This window comes from Vicugna pacos, chromosome 30 (assembly GCF_048564905.1).
Source record: "Vicugna pacos chromosome 30, VicPac4, whole genome shotgun sequence".
NCBI lineage: Eukaryota > Metazoa > Chordata > Mammalia > Artiodactyla > Camelidae > Vicugna > Vicugna pacos.
This window is the reverse complement of record NC_133016.1, coordinates 33,072,606-33,083,661: the sequence shown is the minus strand read 5'-3', so window position 1 is coordinate 33,083,661 and position 11,056 is coordinate 33,072,606. Positions and strand designations below refer to the sequence as shown.

The window sequence follows — 11,056 nt, the reverse complement described above, 5'->3', positions numbered from 1 at the left end:
TTGGCCCTAGCATCAGCTCTGGATTCAATGAACAGGTAACAATTAGTATACAGGGAAAAATATAATCTACCTCTCCCTAATCTGAAGAAAATCTGGTGGTTCAATGAAACTCTTATCTCACAGACATTCTGACAGGTGCAGAGGAATAACTCACTGATGACTCAACTAAGACATACTTAGTTACTGCTTAACAATCCATCTTCACACACACACAGTGGTAGAGAGATTTGTAGTATTTAATGGGAAGAATTCATTGGGCAGAGCTCAGAGTATAATTTTCAAAGCACGAGCCAACTTTTGACATTGGCCAATATTCTAGCTTTTCTCAGGTAGAAAACTACAGATGGACAAACAAATAATATTCTTCCTTAGAATTTCTAATTTTGAAAGTAAACTGTAGCCTTTGACTTATCAGTATAGAACCTTGTTAAGATGATCACGCTAAGACCCACTGTCTGATAAGAGAGCTGGAAATTAGCTGCTGAACCAGCCCATCTGAACCCCAGACTGCTAATGTAAGCAACAACATAGCCACCATCAGAGTTGAGCTGACAAATTTAAAACCGTGATGTTTCTGTTGTGGGAAACACCACTGCTCTCTAGACACAGTTCTCCTGCTGCAAGTGGGCTCTTTTATTCTCTTGGTGAAGGTCATATTTACAGGATGTTGTTAGAGATTACCCTGGCCAATTTGCCCATTCTCCAGATTATCAAAGGCTTTCTTCACAAATGGAGACACATTTTCGGACACAATGTTACCATTTCAGTCTTATCAGATGACACTAGCTGCATCATTGTGAGTAAAGGCCTTAGGATCCCTGAACTTGCCTACAATTTTTCCAGCATTTCAGGGCATTTCACATTCTGAATATGCTTCACCTTTTATTTAAAATTAGTGGGAAATAGTCAAAGTCTTCCATGAATATTTTATATTTCCTAATATCTGCAGAAATTTGGTATTCTTGCAGTTGGAAAATTTTTAATTCCACCACCCTCACCTCCTTCTAGTCCACATAATTTAGATTGCAATTTGGTTACTGAATACGAGAACCACAACCAAGGGGATATTACCACTTAGATACTTACTTTGTGAAGGTTAGAAAGGGCACAACTTATTTGGTGTGTATAAACCTACATTAAATGTTTGCAAAGGCACTGTCTCTTCTGGACAAAGCTCTGATTCTAAGAAGTATATTAATAATAAGTCAGTATAGTTATTGGTATGGGGAAGAGATTCAGCTGTTTTGTGGTGGGTGGGTGATGAAGAGACAGGAACAAATCCAGCAAATGTGAATGGATTGCTTTATGCCTCTGCAGGCATGAATTAAGAAGTAAATATTACTTTGTCTCCTGTACCTAACTCCACTTACTGTCTTGATTGACTTGTCCTTGGGCTATGAAAGATCTAGTTTGCGGTGAAGACCATAACGAAATAGTTTGAAAACCATGAGAGTTTTCTTGTTTGAGGAAAGTAGATATTGCTTAAAGTCAACATGTGTTTTTCATTCACTTAATACAAAAATGCATCCTGTGACATGTGTTGTGCTTACTGTGCTGGTATCCAAGTTAAACAAGGAAAGGGGGATAGACTGAAAACATCTGGAGGAGGTGGTTTCTTTGCTGAGACAGGGAAAGTCTAAGTAGATAAAAGGAGGACACCCAAAATCCAAGGATGAGCTGGAGTAAAAGTGGTGAGGTTGCAGCTAACATAGTTGACAATCGTTTGCCTGGATATATTTCCAGATACAGTGAAACATAAAGCTATACCAAGGTAGTGAGATGCCAGATTTATAAAGAAATGACTAAACCAAGATGAGTTTGTGTGCTTAGAGTTGGAAAGGCATTAAATGCCACCCTGAGGATGTAAGCTTGTCTTTGGCTTGAATATAAAAGCAACATAAAGTATTGACTTGAAAATATAATGTAGACTCTTGAGGGCAGGAAATGAAAGCACCAATTTTAATGCTTTGAAAACAGCACAAAGAAGACCATAGATAAAATTACTTCTTAAATTCTACCACATGCTGAATGTGCCATCTGAGACTACATCATGTGACCTTTATGATTCCAGGGATGACATAATAGAGACCATGATCCCTGGGCCGGTTCCTGCATTTATCTCCTGTTCCAGCCTATCCTATAAACCCTTTTAATACTTTCCAGGATGAACAAGAAACCACTTAGTAATTTTCCCTCTCTCCATGTTTTAGTCTTTTTCCAAATTCTTCCATTTTCTCTTCCTCCTTACAAGAAAGTATTTAAATTTACTCCCATATTTTTCCATCAAATGATCATATCAATCAAATATCTCTTTTTAACTTAAATGTTAATTTAGTCTCCCATTTAATCTTAACCTAATTTAAAAAAATAAGGTTAATACAGGTACACATCTATGCTTCTTGTTCAAATAAGAAAATTGCAGATATCTGTCAACATTTGCCAACATCAATTTTAATCTTTGTTATCCTGCATAAACTGGTAGTCCTCTGGTAGATATTTTGTAATTAGGATGACGTTCATAAAGTGAAGTTGGCTGATGAGTTGGCCTTGAAAGAGAGGTAGCTGATGTATAAGCTGTCATTGTCACTGGAAACCGTGCATTGCTCCCTGGTTGAAGTTTAGAAAAACGACCTTCTTTGGCAGATATGTTGTGATATCCATTTGGAAAAGCAGAAGTCTCCACCATCAGTCCAAAATAATTACTCTGCATTGGAGACAAGATGGTGTTCTGAGAAGTAGAATTTTTGGTTTTAATGAACTTCATAATAAGGTCATTTGCTTCAGTGTATCTGCTTTGAGTGTGCCAGTGGACAATGTTCAACTGATTTAAAATAGTATGCTGATCTACTGCAATTTGTTCTGGTGGTCTGATGGACCAGAAAAATCACCGCTGATCAGGGTAGTTTTATCACCAATTATGTGGCTAGTAGAGGGCTTTCTAATTAGAGGCATTTTTAATTTTGCAAAAGGTAAAAATGCACTTTCTCCACTAGTGTCAGCCACAAAACCAGAATTATGAGTATCCACATTACCCCCTGCAATAAAGTGCTTCTTATTGAAATCTTAAGACAATGAAGATACCAGAGAGGCATTTTTAATCCCAACTCTTCTTTTTATTCTGATTAAAACCTGGGGAAAGACTCGTTTAAAATTTGAATTATGGTAGATCTGCAGCTACAATCAAAGTAAAAAATTTTAGTAATATTTTAAACCAAAATACAAGGCTACAATAAGCCTAACGTATAAAACATCAGATTTCACATTTACAATGCACAGATAATATCATGAAAATATGAACATTGCTATTTTTTAAATTTCCTTATTTGTAAAATACACATATAAGTAGTATAGTCATCAAATTAAAGAAGTTAGCATTTGCAGTAACTGTGAATGCCACTTTTCACAAGCAGCTTTAATACCTTTATATAGATTTCTGATAAGATTCATAGTTGCAAGCAAAGTTTCTCTGAATCTTGAATACATATGGCACTGTCCTCATTTTTAGAAAAAATAAAGAATTTAAGACTTGGTAATTTTATACAGTTTTCAAAATCTAGCTTTAAATATATATTACCATAGACTGATGTACAACATAAATTTTCATATATAAGTTACCAAGTGGTTACTAAAATTTCTGAATACCTTGCTTAAAACAGAGACTTCTTTTCCTTGTGCCAGAAAGTCAGCTAGACAAGCAGATCTTTGAAAATTCTGCCTCACTTTACTAAACCCATAAAGGTTAAGCTGTCTAACTAAACTTTTCATACTTCCAGTTTAAATATTCTGAAAGGGGCCTTTCTTTCCAAAACTACCTTCTTAAAGACATCTTCATCAATCACTATGGAAGATCCATTATCATCCCACCAGATGGATTGATATTGGTCACTCCTAGCCATTTTCCAGAGTTTTCTTGGAAATCTCAGAGAACGAAAATCATTATCTTCATCTGGTTCTGAGACACAATGTGTGTAACATGGTCTTTTTATCAAAGATTCTTCAGACAAAGTCTGAAAAGCATTTTCTTCAATCATAGACCTTAAGTCCAAGTCCCCAGAGAATGTTTGATCACACAATAGAGATCTACCAGAGTTACCTGAAACAGTTGGTCCATCTTTATGAGACACATCTTGAATTTCTGAAGAAACATGTGTCATCTCAAATAACTTTTTCTACAGCTACTTTTATAATCTGCATGATTTTGAGCACTGCAGGTTCAAATGCTGATTTGGCAAGCCTGCACAGATAAACTGCTAGGCAATCACAATGGTTCTCAACCTGAGTAGCTGTGTCATCACAATACGACTGGTATCCCAGCAACCCAAGTGTAAAATTCCACCAGTGTTTACTTCTCATTCATCCAGTTAAAATGAAACATAAATGTTGCTTATTTTTATAGTGTGATCTGCAAATATTATCCCCACAAAATCTTTTTAAATAATATAATTTTGGGGTCTATGAAATAAAACCAATCTCCATACTTTTGTACACAAATTTATACTAGATTGGTGAACAGAGAATAAATAATGCAAAAAAAATAATTTTAAAGTTTTGGAAGTTAAAGTGAAATTTGTGTAAAACCTCTACAGAAAATGTGTAACAATTTCAATATCATTTGTTATTAAAATTAAACATAATTTGATTCGGAAATGGAAGTATGTATTTATCTGTGTTCTTTAAAATAAGTAGCTGTATATTCAAAATATGAGAAAAATAAATATCAGTTTATTTGGAATGTTAATAAATAAATTGTAAATATTTATAAAATAAAATTTTATTTATATAATCAATCAAATTTAAGAAATCCCAAAGGGGGAAATTTTTGTTTTAAATTGTAATTCAGTGGTATAAGTAAAACAAATATAATTTAATATTCTGGTATAAAAAGTACAAAAGAGACAATCTTATTGTATATTTGCAAAAGTTTATTTTTGCCATTCTTTCAGTCAGAGGTTTTTCAGTCCCTAGAAGGAATAAATTTTCATGTCATCTGTATAATCCATACTCTTGTGGCTTCTGTTATGTGTTCCAAAATGCTGTTGATAAATACTCTTATGTACAAGATCCTGGGTTCAATAAGCAGTGCCTCCATTAAGGGGCAAACAAACAAACAATCAAAAAACAAAGAAATAACAGTATATGTGGTTTGGGGTGGAAAATACCAGGTAATGCATTTTAGGAAGCAATATGTTTCTCAGTCTTCAAATAGTTGGCATTGTTTATATAATACAGCATTTTAAGGCAAGTGTTCTGTTCACTAATTGTAAATGATAGCTATGTTCTGTATCAGTAAACTGATATAACTGGTATTATATATTATATATAAATCCAGTATAACTGGATTTATACCAAAATTTATATTATTTATTTCAAAATAAATTCCATTAAGGATAAGCCAAATTCAAAATGACAGATATAATTTTAAGTAAATAAATGTAAAATCAAGCTGTAATGTAAATTCTTACTTCAGTATCTGTAAATTCCATTCTAAATAAATATTAGCAACCTGAATTCATGGCATATTATATGTATTATAAACTATAGTTAAGTTGGATTTAGTCTTGATTCATAAATATTATTTAACATACGCAGATTATTATATGTGGTAACATCCTATAAAAAACAAAGAATTGAAAAATTACAATTTCAAGAAATGTAGGAAATTTATTGACAGAACTGATCTTAACTATTTTATTTAAATATTCTTTACAAATTCGCTCTATATAGAAGTTAACTAAACAAAATAAAAGCCATATATGAAAAACCCATGAGTAACATCAAGTTCAATGTTAACATACAGGAAGGTTTTCCTCTGGTACAGTAATAAGAAAAAGAAGCTCATTTTCACACGTCCTAAATTACACTACTAGAAGTCCTAGCCAGAACATCTTGTCAAGAAAAAATATAAAAGGTATCCAACTTGTAAAATTCAGTAAAGTATTTACAGATGACATAATTATACATTGATAGAAAACTCCATAGACTCCTCCAGTGACTGTAAGAAATAATGAACAAACTTAGTATACTTGCAGAATACAAAATCAATATACAAATATCCGTTGCATTTTTATATAGTAACGACACATTATCAGAAAGAGAAATTAGGAAAACACTTGTGTGTAAATCTATACCAAAAAGAATAAAATAGGAATACATTTGTTAAGTGAAATAAAAGATCTAAACATAGATCTATAAATTTCAGGTGTAAGAAATATAAGTAAATTAATTAAATAGAAAGATATTCTGTGCTCATGGATTGTATACAATGTGAGGAAATATTGTAATCTATCTTTTCAATATTCAATCTCCACAGCACTAATTATTGAGGAGAATATGTTTTCTTCATTTTATACTCTAGCTTTCTTTTTCATGGGTTAATTCATCATAGGTGTGAGGGATTATATCTGGTTGCTCTACACTCTTCTATTGATTGGTGTCTGTTTCTGAGCCAGTATCATGTTGTTTTATTTACTAAAGCTTTGTAAGAGTGTTTAACATCAGAGAATTTTACACCATGACATTTAATACACTTTTTCAAGATTATTTTGGCAACTCATGATCTTTGTGGTTACATATAAATTTTGATATTATTTGTTCTATATAATGGAAAAATCTCATAGGTATTTTGACATGAATCAAACTAAATGTAGATTCCCTTGGGTAGAATGGTTGTTTCAACCACATAGATTCACATCATTAACATAAGAGATCTTTTCATTTCTTTGGATCAGTTTTAATTTCCTTCACTAATGTTTTCTGTTTTTTAACGTATACGCTTTCACCTTATTTGTTAAATTCATTTCGAGGTGTTCTTTTCATATATATATAATTATATGCATAATATATGTAAACTCGTTTCCTACACAAATACAGCCGGCAGAAGGCAGTGGCAAGACCTATTCAAATTACTGAATGAAAGAAAGCTGTAATCAAAGATACTTTATCAAGCAAGGCTATCTTTGAGAATAGAAGGAGAGGTAAATAACTTCCACACAAGCAAATACTTAAAGAATTTGGCAAGAGAAAATGAAATAATGAAAGATCTACTCTAAATACAAAAGAAGCAGGATGCTATAGAAAAGAGAAAGGCATAATTATAAAGGCAATATCTTCAGTGACTTACAACAGAATATATAAGATGTTCTAAAAGAGAACATCAGAATTTTTAAGGGTCACAGAATGAAACAGGACAATACAGCGTTTTTATTTCTTGTTTCTCTTCTCTGTAGGATGGGTAAGAGTTTGTATTCTTATCAGTTAAAATAAACAGATACATTATGGGTAAATATAAATACACAACAAGGTAAACATAAGTCAAAATCTTACAATGAAATCACAAAGCCATAAAGAAACCAAGATAATAAAAGAAAACTATCAAGCCATAAAAAGAAAAAGAAATGAACAAAAAGGAAATACCACATCAACTGGAAAATGAAGTTCAAAATGGAAATAAACACCAGTCTATCAATAATTATCACAAATGAAAATGGAATTAATGCTTCATTCAAAAGATATATAGTCAGATGGGATAATATAACAAGACCCTACATAATGAAGCATACAAGAGACCCTATTTAGTAAGTGGAAAACACAATTGGAAGTGAGAAGATGGAAGAATATATTGCATGCAAATACACATGACCAGAAAGCAGGACTAGCAGTTCTTACTTCACAAAAATAGACTTTACAAGAAAGGTCATAGAGAAAGATAAACAAGGACATGATATAATGATTAAAAGAGCAATAGAAAATGAGTGTTTTACACTCATTAATACATATGCACTCAATATAGGAGCACCTAAATAAATAAAGCAAATACTAATAGATAAAAAGAGAGAAATCGCTGGGAACACAATCACAATAGGATACTATAACACCCCGTTACCATCACTGGACGGGTCTTTCACACAGATAATTAATATGGGAACAAAGATACTAAAAGACATGATAAAATAATTGGAGATGGTTGATACTTCCAAAAGAGTACTTCTCCCAAAAACAGAATATACATTCTTTTCCAATACACATGGAACATTTTCAAGGAAAGATTATTAACTCAGGCACAGAAGAAGCCTCAAAAAATTTAAAAAGATAAATATTATTTCAAGCATCTTTTCTGAGTATAATACTATGAAACTAGAAATAAATCATAGAAAAACAGGGAGAAAAAATGACAGCATCCAGATTAAAAAACATGGTACTATAACAAAGGAGGGAGTTGATGAAATAAAAGAAGAAATAAAAAAATATCTTGAGAAATATGACAAAACACTTCACAAAGTCTATGGAATACAGTTAAAGCAGGTTTAAGAGGGAAGTTCTTAGTGACAAAGCCCTCCTCAAAAAGAAGTACAGTTTCAAATAAATAATCTGAAGTTCTATGTAAACTAATCATGAAGAGTAGAGCAAACAAAACCAAAAGTCAGCAGAAAGGGGGAAAAAGTAAAGCTCAAGGAGGAAAGAATTGAAATAGGGATTAAAAAATAGAAAAAAAATCAATCAAATTCTTTTTTGAAACTTTAAACAAAATTGACAAATCTCTCGGCAGGATCACCAACAAGAAAAGAAAGAGAACCCAAATAATATAAGAAATGAAAATGGAGAAAATACAAAGAGTACAACAAATTTACAAAATATCATAAGGAAATATCAAGAGCAACAGTATGGAAACAAACTGGATAACCAGGAAGTAATGGAGAAGTTTTTGGCAACATTCAGTCCACCAATATTGCATCAAGAAGAAATTAACCATTTGAACAGACAGATTACTAGAAATGGAATACAATTATCAATACAATAAAAAATATCTGCAAACAAAATTCAGACCCAAAGAGCTTCACTGGGGAATTTGACCAAACATACAAAGAAAAATCCATATAAGTCCTCCTCAAACTCTTCCAAAACATTGATATGGAGAGAGTACTCCCAAACCCACACCATAAGGCCAACATCAACCTGATACCAAACCAGACAAAGACACTACCCCAAAAAGAAAACTATAGGCCAATATCATTGAGAAACATAGATGTGAATGTCCTTAAGAAAGTATTAACAAACAGAATCCAACAGCATGTGAAAAAAAGATCATGCACCATGGTCAAGTTAGGTTCATCCCAGGAACACAAGGATGGTTGAACATATGCAAATCAATCAGTCAATTGTGATACACCATATCAACAAAAGACAAAAACGATATGATCATCTCAGCAGATGCAGAAAAAGCATTTGATAAAATTTAACATCTATTTGCCATAAAAGCTCTTATCACAGTGGGCATAGAGGGACCATATCTCAACATAATGAAAGCTATTTATGACAAATATATAGCCAGCAAAATACTCAATGGTGAAAAACTGAAACCCTTTCCACCAAAACCTGAGACAAGACAAGGATGCCCATTCCCACAATTTCAATTCAATATAGTCTTGGAATTCCTAGCCACAACGATCAGGCAAGGAAAATAAACAAAACTATTCAGACTGGGAAAGAAGAGGTAAAGTTGTCAATTTATGCAGACATGACACTGTGTATAGAAAACTGTAAAAGCTTCACAAAAAATTACTTAGGCTAAAAAAGGAACTGGGCTAGGTAGCCAGATTAATCTACAAAAAATAATTACATTTCTTTACACTACCATTGAATCATCAGGAAAACAAAGTATGGAAACAATCACTTTAATAACTGCACCCAAAACTATAAAATGCTTAAGAATAACTCTGACCAAGGTGGCAAATGACTTATACATGGAGAACAAGGAAATATTGATTGAGGAAATCAAGAAAGATTTTAAGAATTGAAGAGATACCCAATGGTCTCGTAATGGAAGCAATAATACTGTTAAAATGGCGATAATGTCCAAGGTAATCCACAAACTTAAACTGGTTTCCTATCAAATTATGCAAAACATTTATTTTGAGGACTGAAACAAATGATCAGAAGATTTATATAGAATCCAAAATGATCCATAATTTCCATAACAATATTAAAGACAAAGAAAGAGGCTGGAGCAATAACCCGACTGGTCTCCATACACTATTGCAGAGCTACAATAGTTAAAACGACATGATATTGGTACAGAAACAGGCATATGGATCAATGGAAGAGAATAGAGAGCCTAGGAATAAATCTAAAGGCCTATGTTCAATTAATATTTGACATAGTAGCCAAGAATATGACAGAGAAAAGCCCATCTCTTCACCAACTGGTGTTGGGAAAACTGGATAGCAGCATGCAGAGCAATGGAGTTAGAACAATCCTTCAATCCATACACAAGAATATGCTCAAAATGGCTTGAAGACTGAAATGTAAGGCAAGACACACTATATCTCCTAGAAGAAAATATAGGCAAAACACTCTGAGATAAATCTCAGCAATGATCTCCTAGAACAGCCTATCCAGTTAATGGGTGTAAGAGCAAAATTAATAAATGGGACCTAATTAAACTTCTAAGCTTTTACACAGAAAATGGAACCATAAACAAAGCAAAATGACAACCTACAGGATTAAAGAAAATATTTAGAAATAATGCAACTGACAAAGGCTAAATTTCCAAAATATAATGACTTCATACAATCTAATAATAATAAAAAAAACAAACAAGAAACCCAATCTGAAAATGGGCAGAAGCCCTAAACAAGCAATTCTCCAAAAGAGACATACAAATGACACATAGATTTATGAAAAACAATTGCTCACTATCATTATCAGAGAAGGACAATTCAAAACGATAATGAAGTATCACCTCACAATAGTCACAATGGCCATCATTCAAAAGTCCACAAACAATAAATGCTGGGGAAGCTGTGGAGAATGGGAACCCTCCTAAACTGTTGGTAGGAATGAAGTTGGTGCAGTCACTGTGGAAAACAGGATGGGGATTCCTCTAAAGTATAAAAATAGACTTAACATATGATCCAGCAATCCCACTTCTGGGTAGACATCAATCGGAACCATATTTCAAAAAGACAACTGCACCCCAAATTTCTTAGCAGTAGCCTTCAGACAGGGGCCTACAAACACAATATTCCTTGACAGAAAAATGGATGAAGAAAATTTGATG

The 11,056-nt window shown here is 32.9% G+C and overlaps 1 long non-coding RNA gene across 1 annotated transcript; it reads right to left on the bottom strand.

Moving 5' to 3' along the window:
* Positions 1–2,431: 2,431 nt before the first annotated feature.
* LOC140690389 (uncharacterized) lies at positions 2,432–4,288 on the bottom strand. Its single transcript, XR_012065656.1, has 2 exons — positions 4,094–4,288; positions 2,432–2,704 (listed from the first exon to the last, which is right to left on the bottom strand). It is a non-coding gene; the product is annotated as an uncharacterized lncRNA (long non-coding RNA).
* Positions 4,289–11,056: the final 6,768 nt, after the last annotated feature.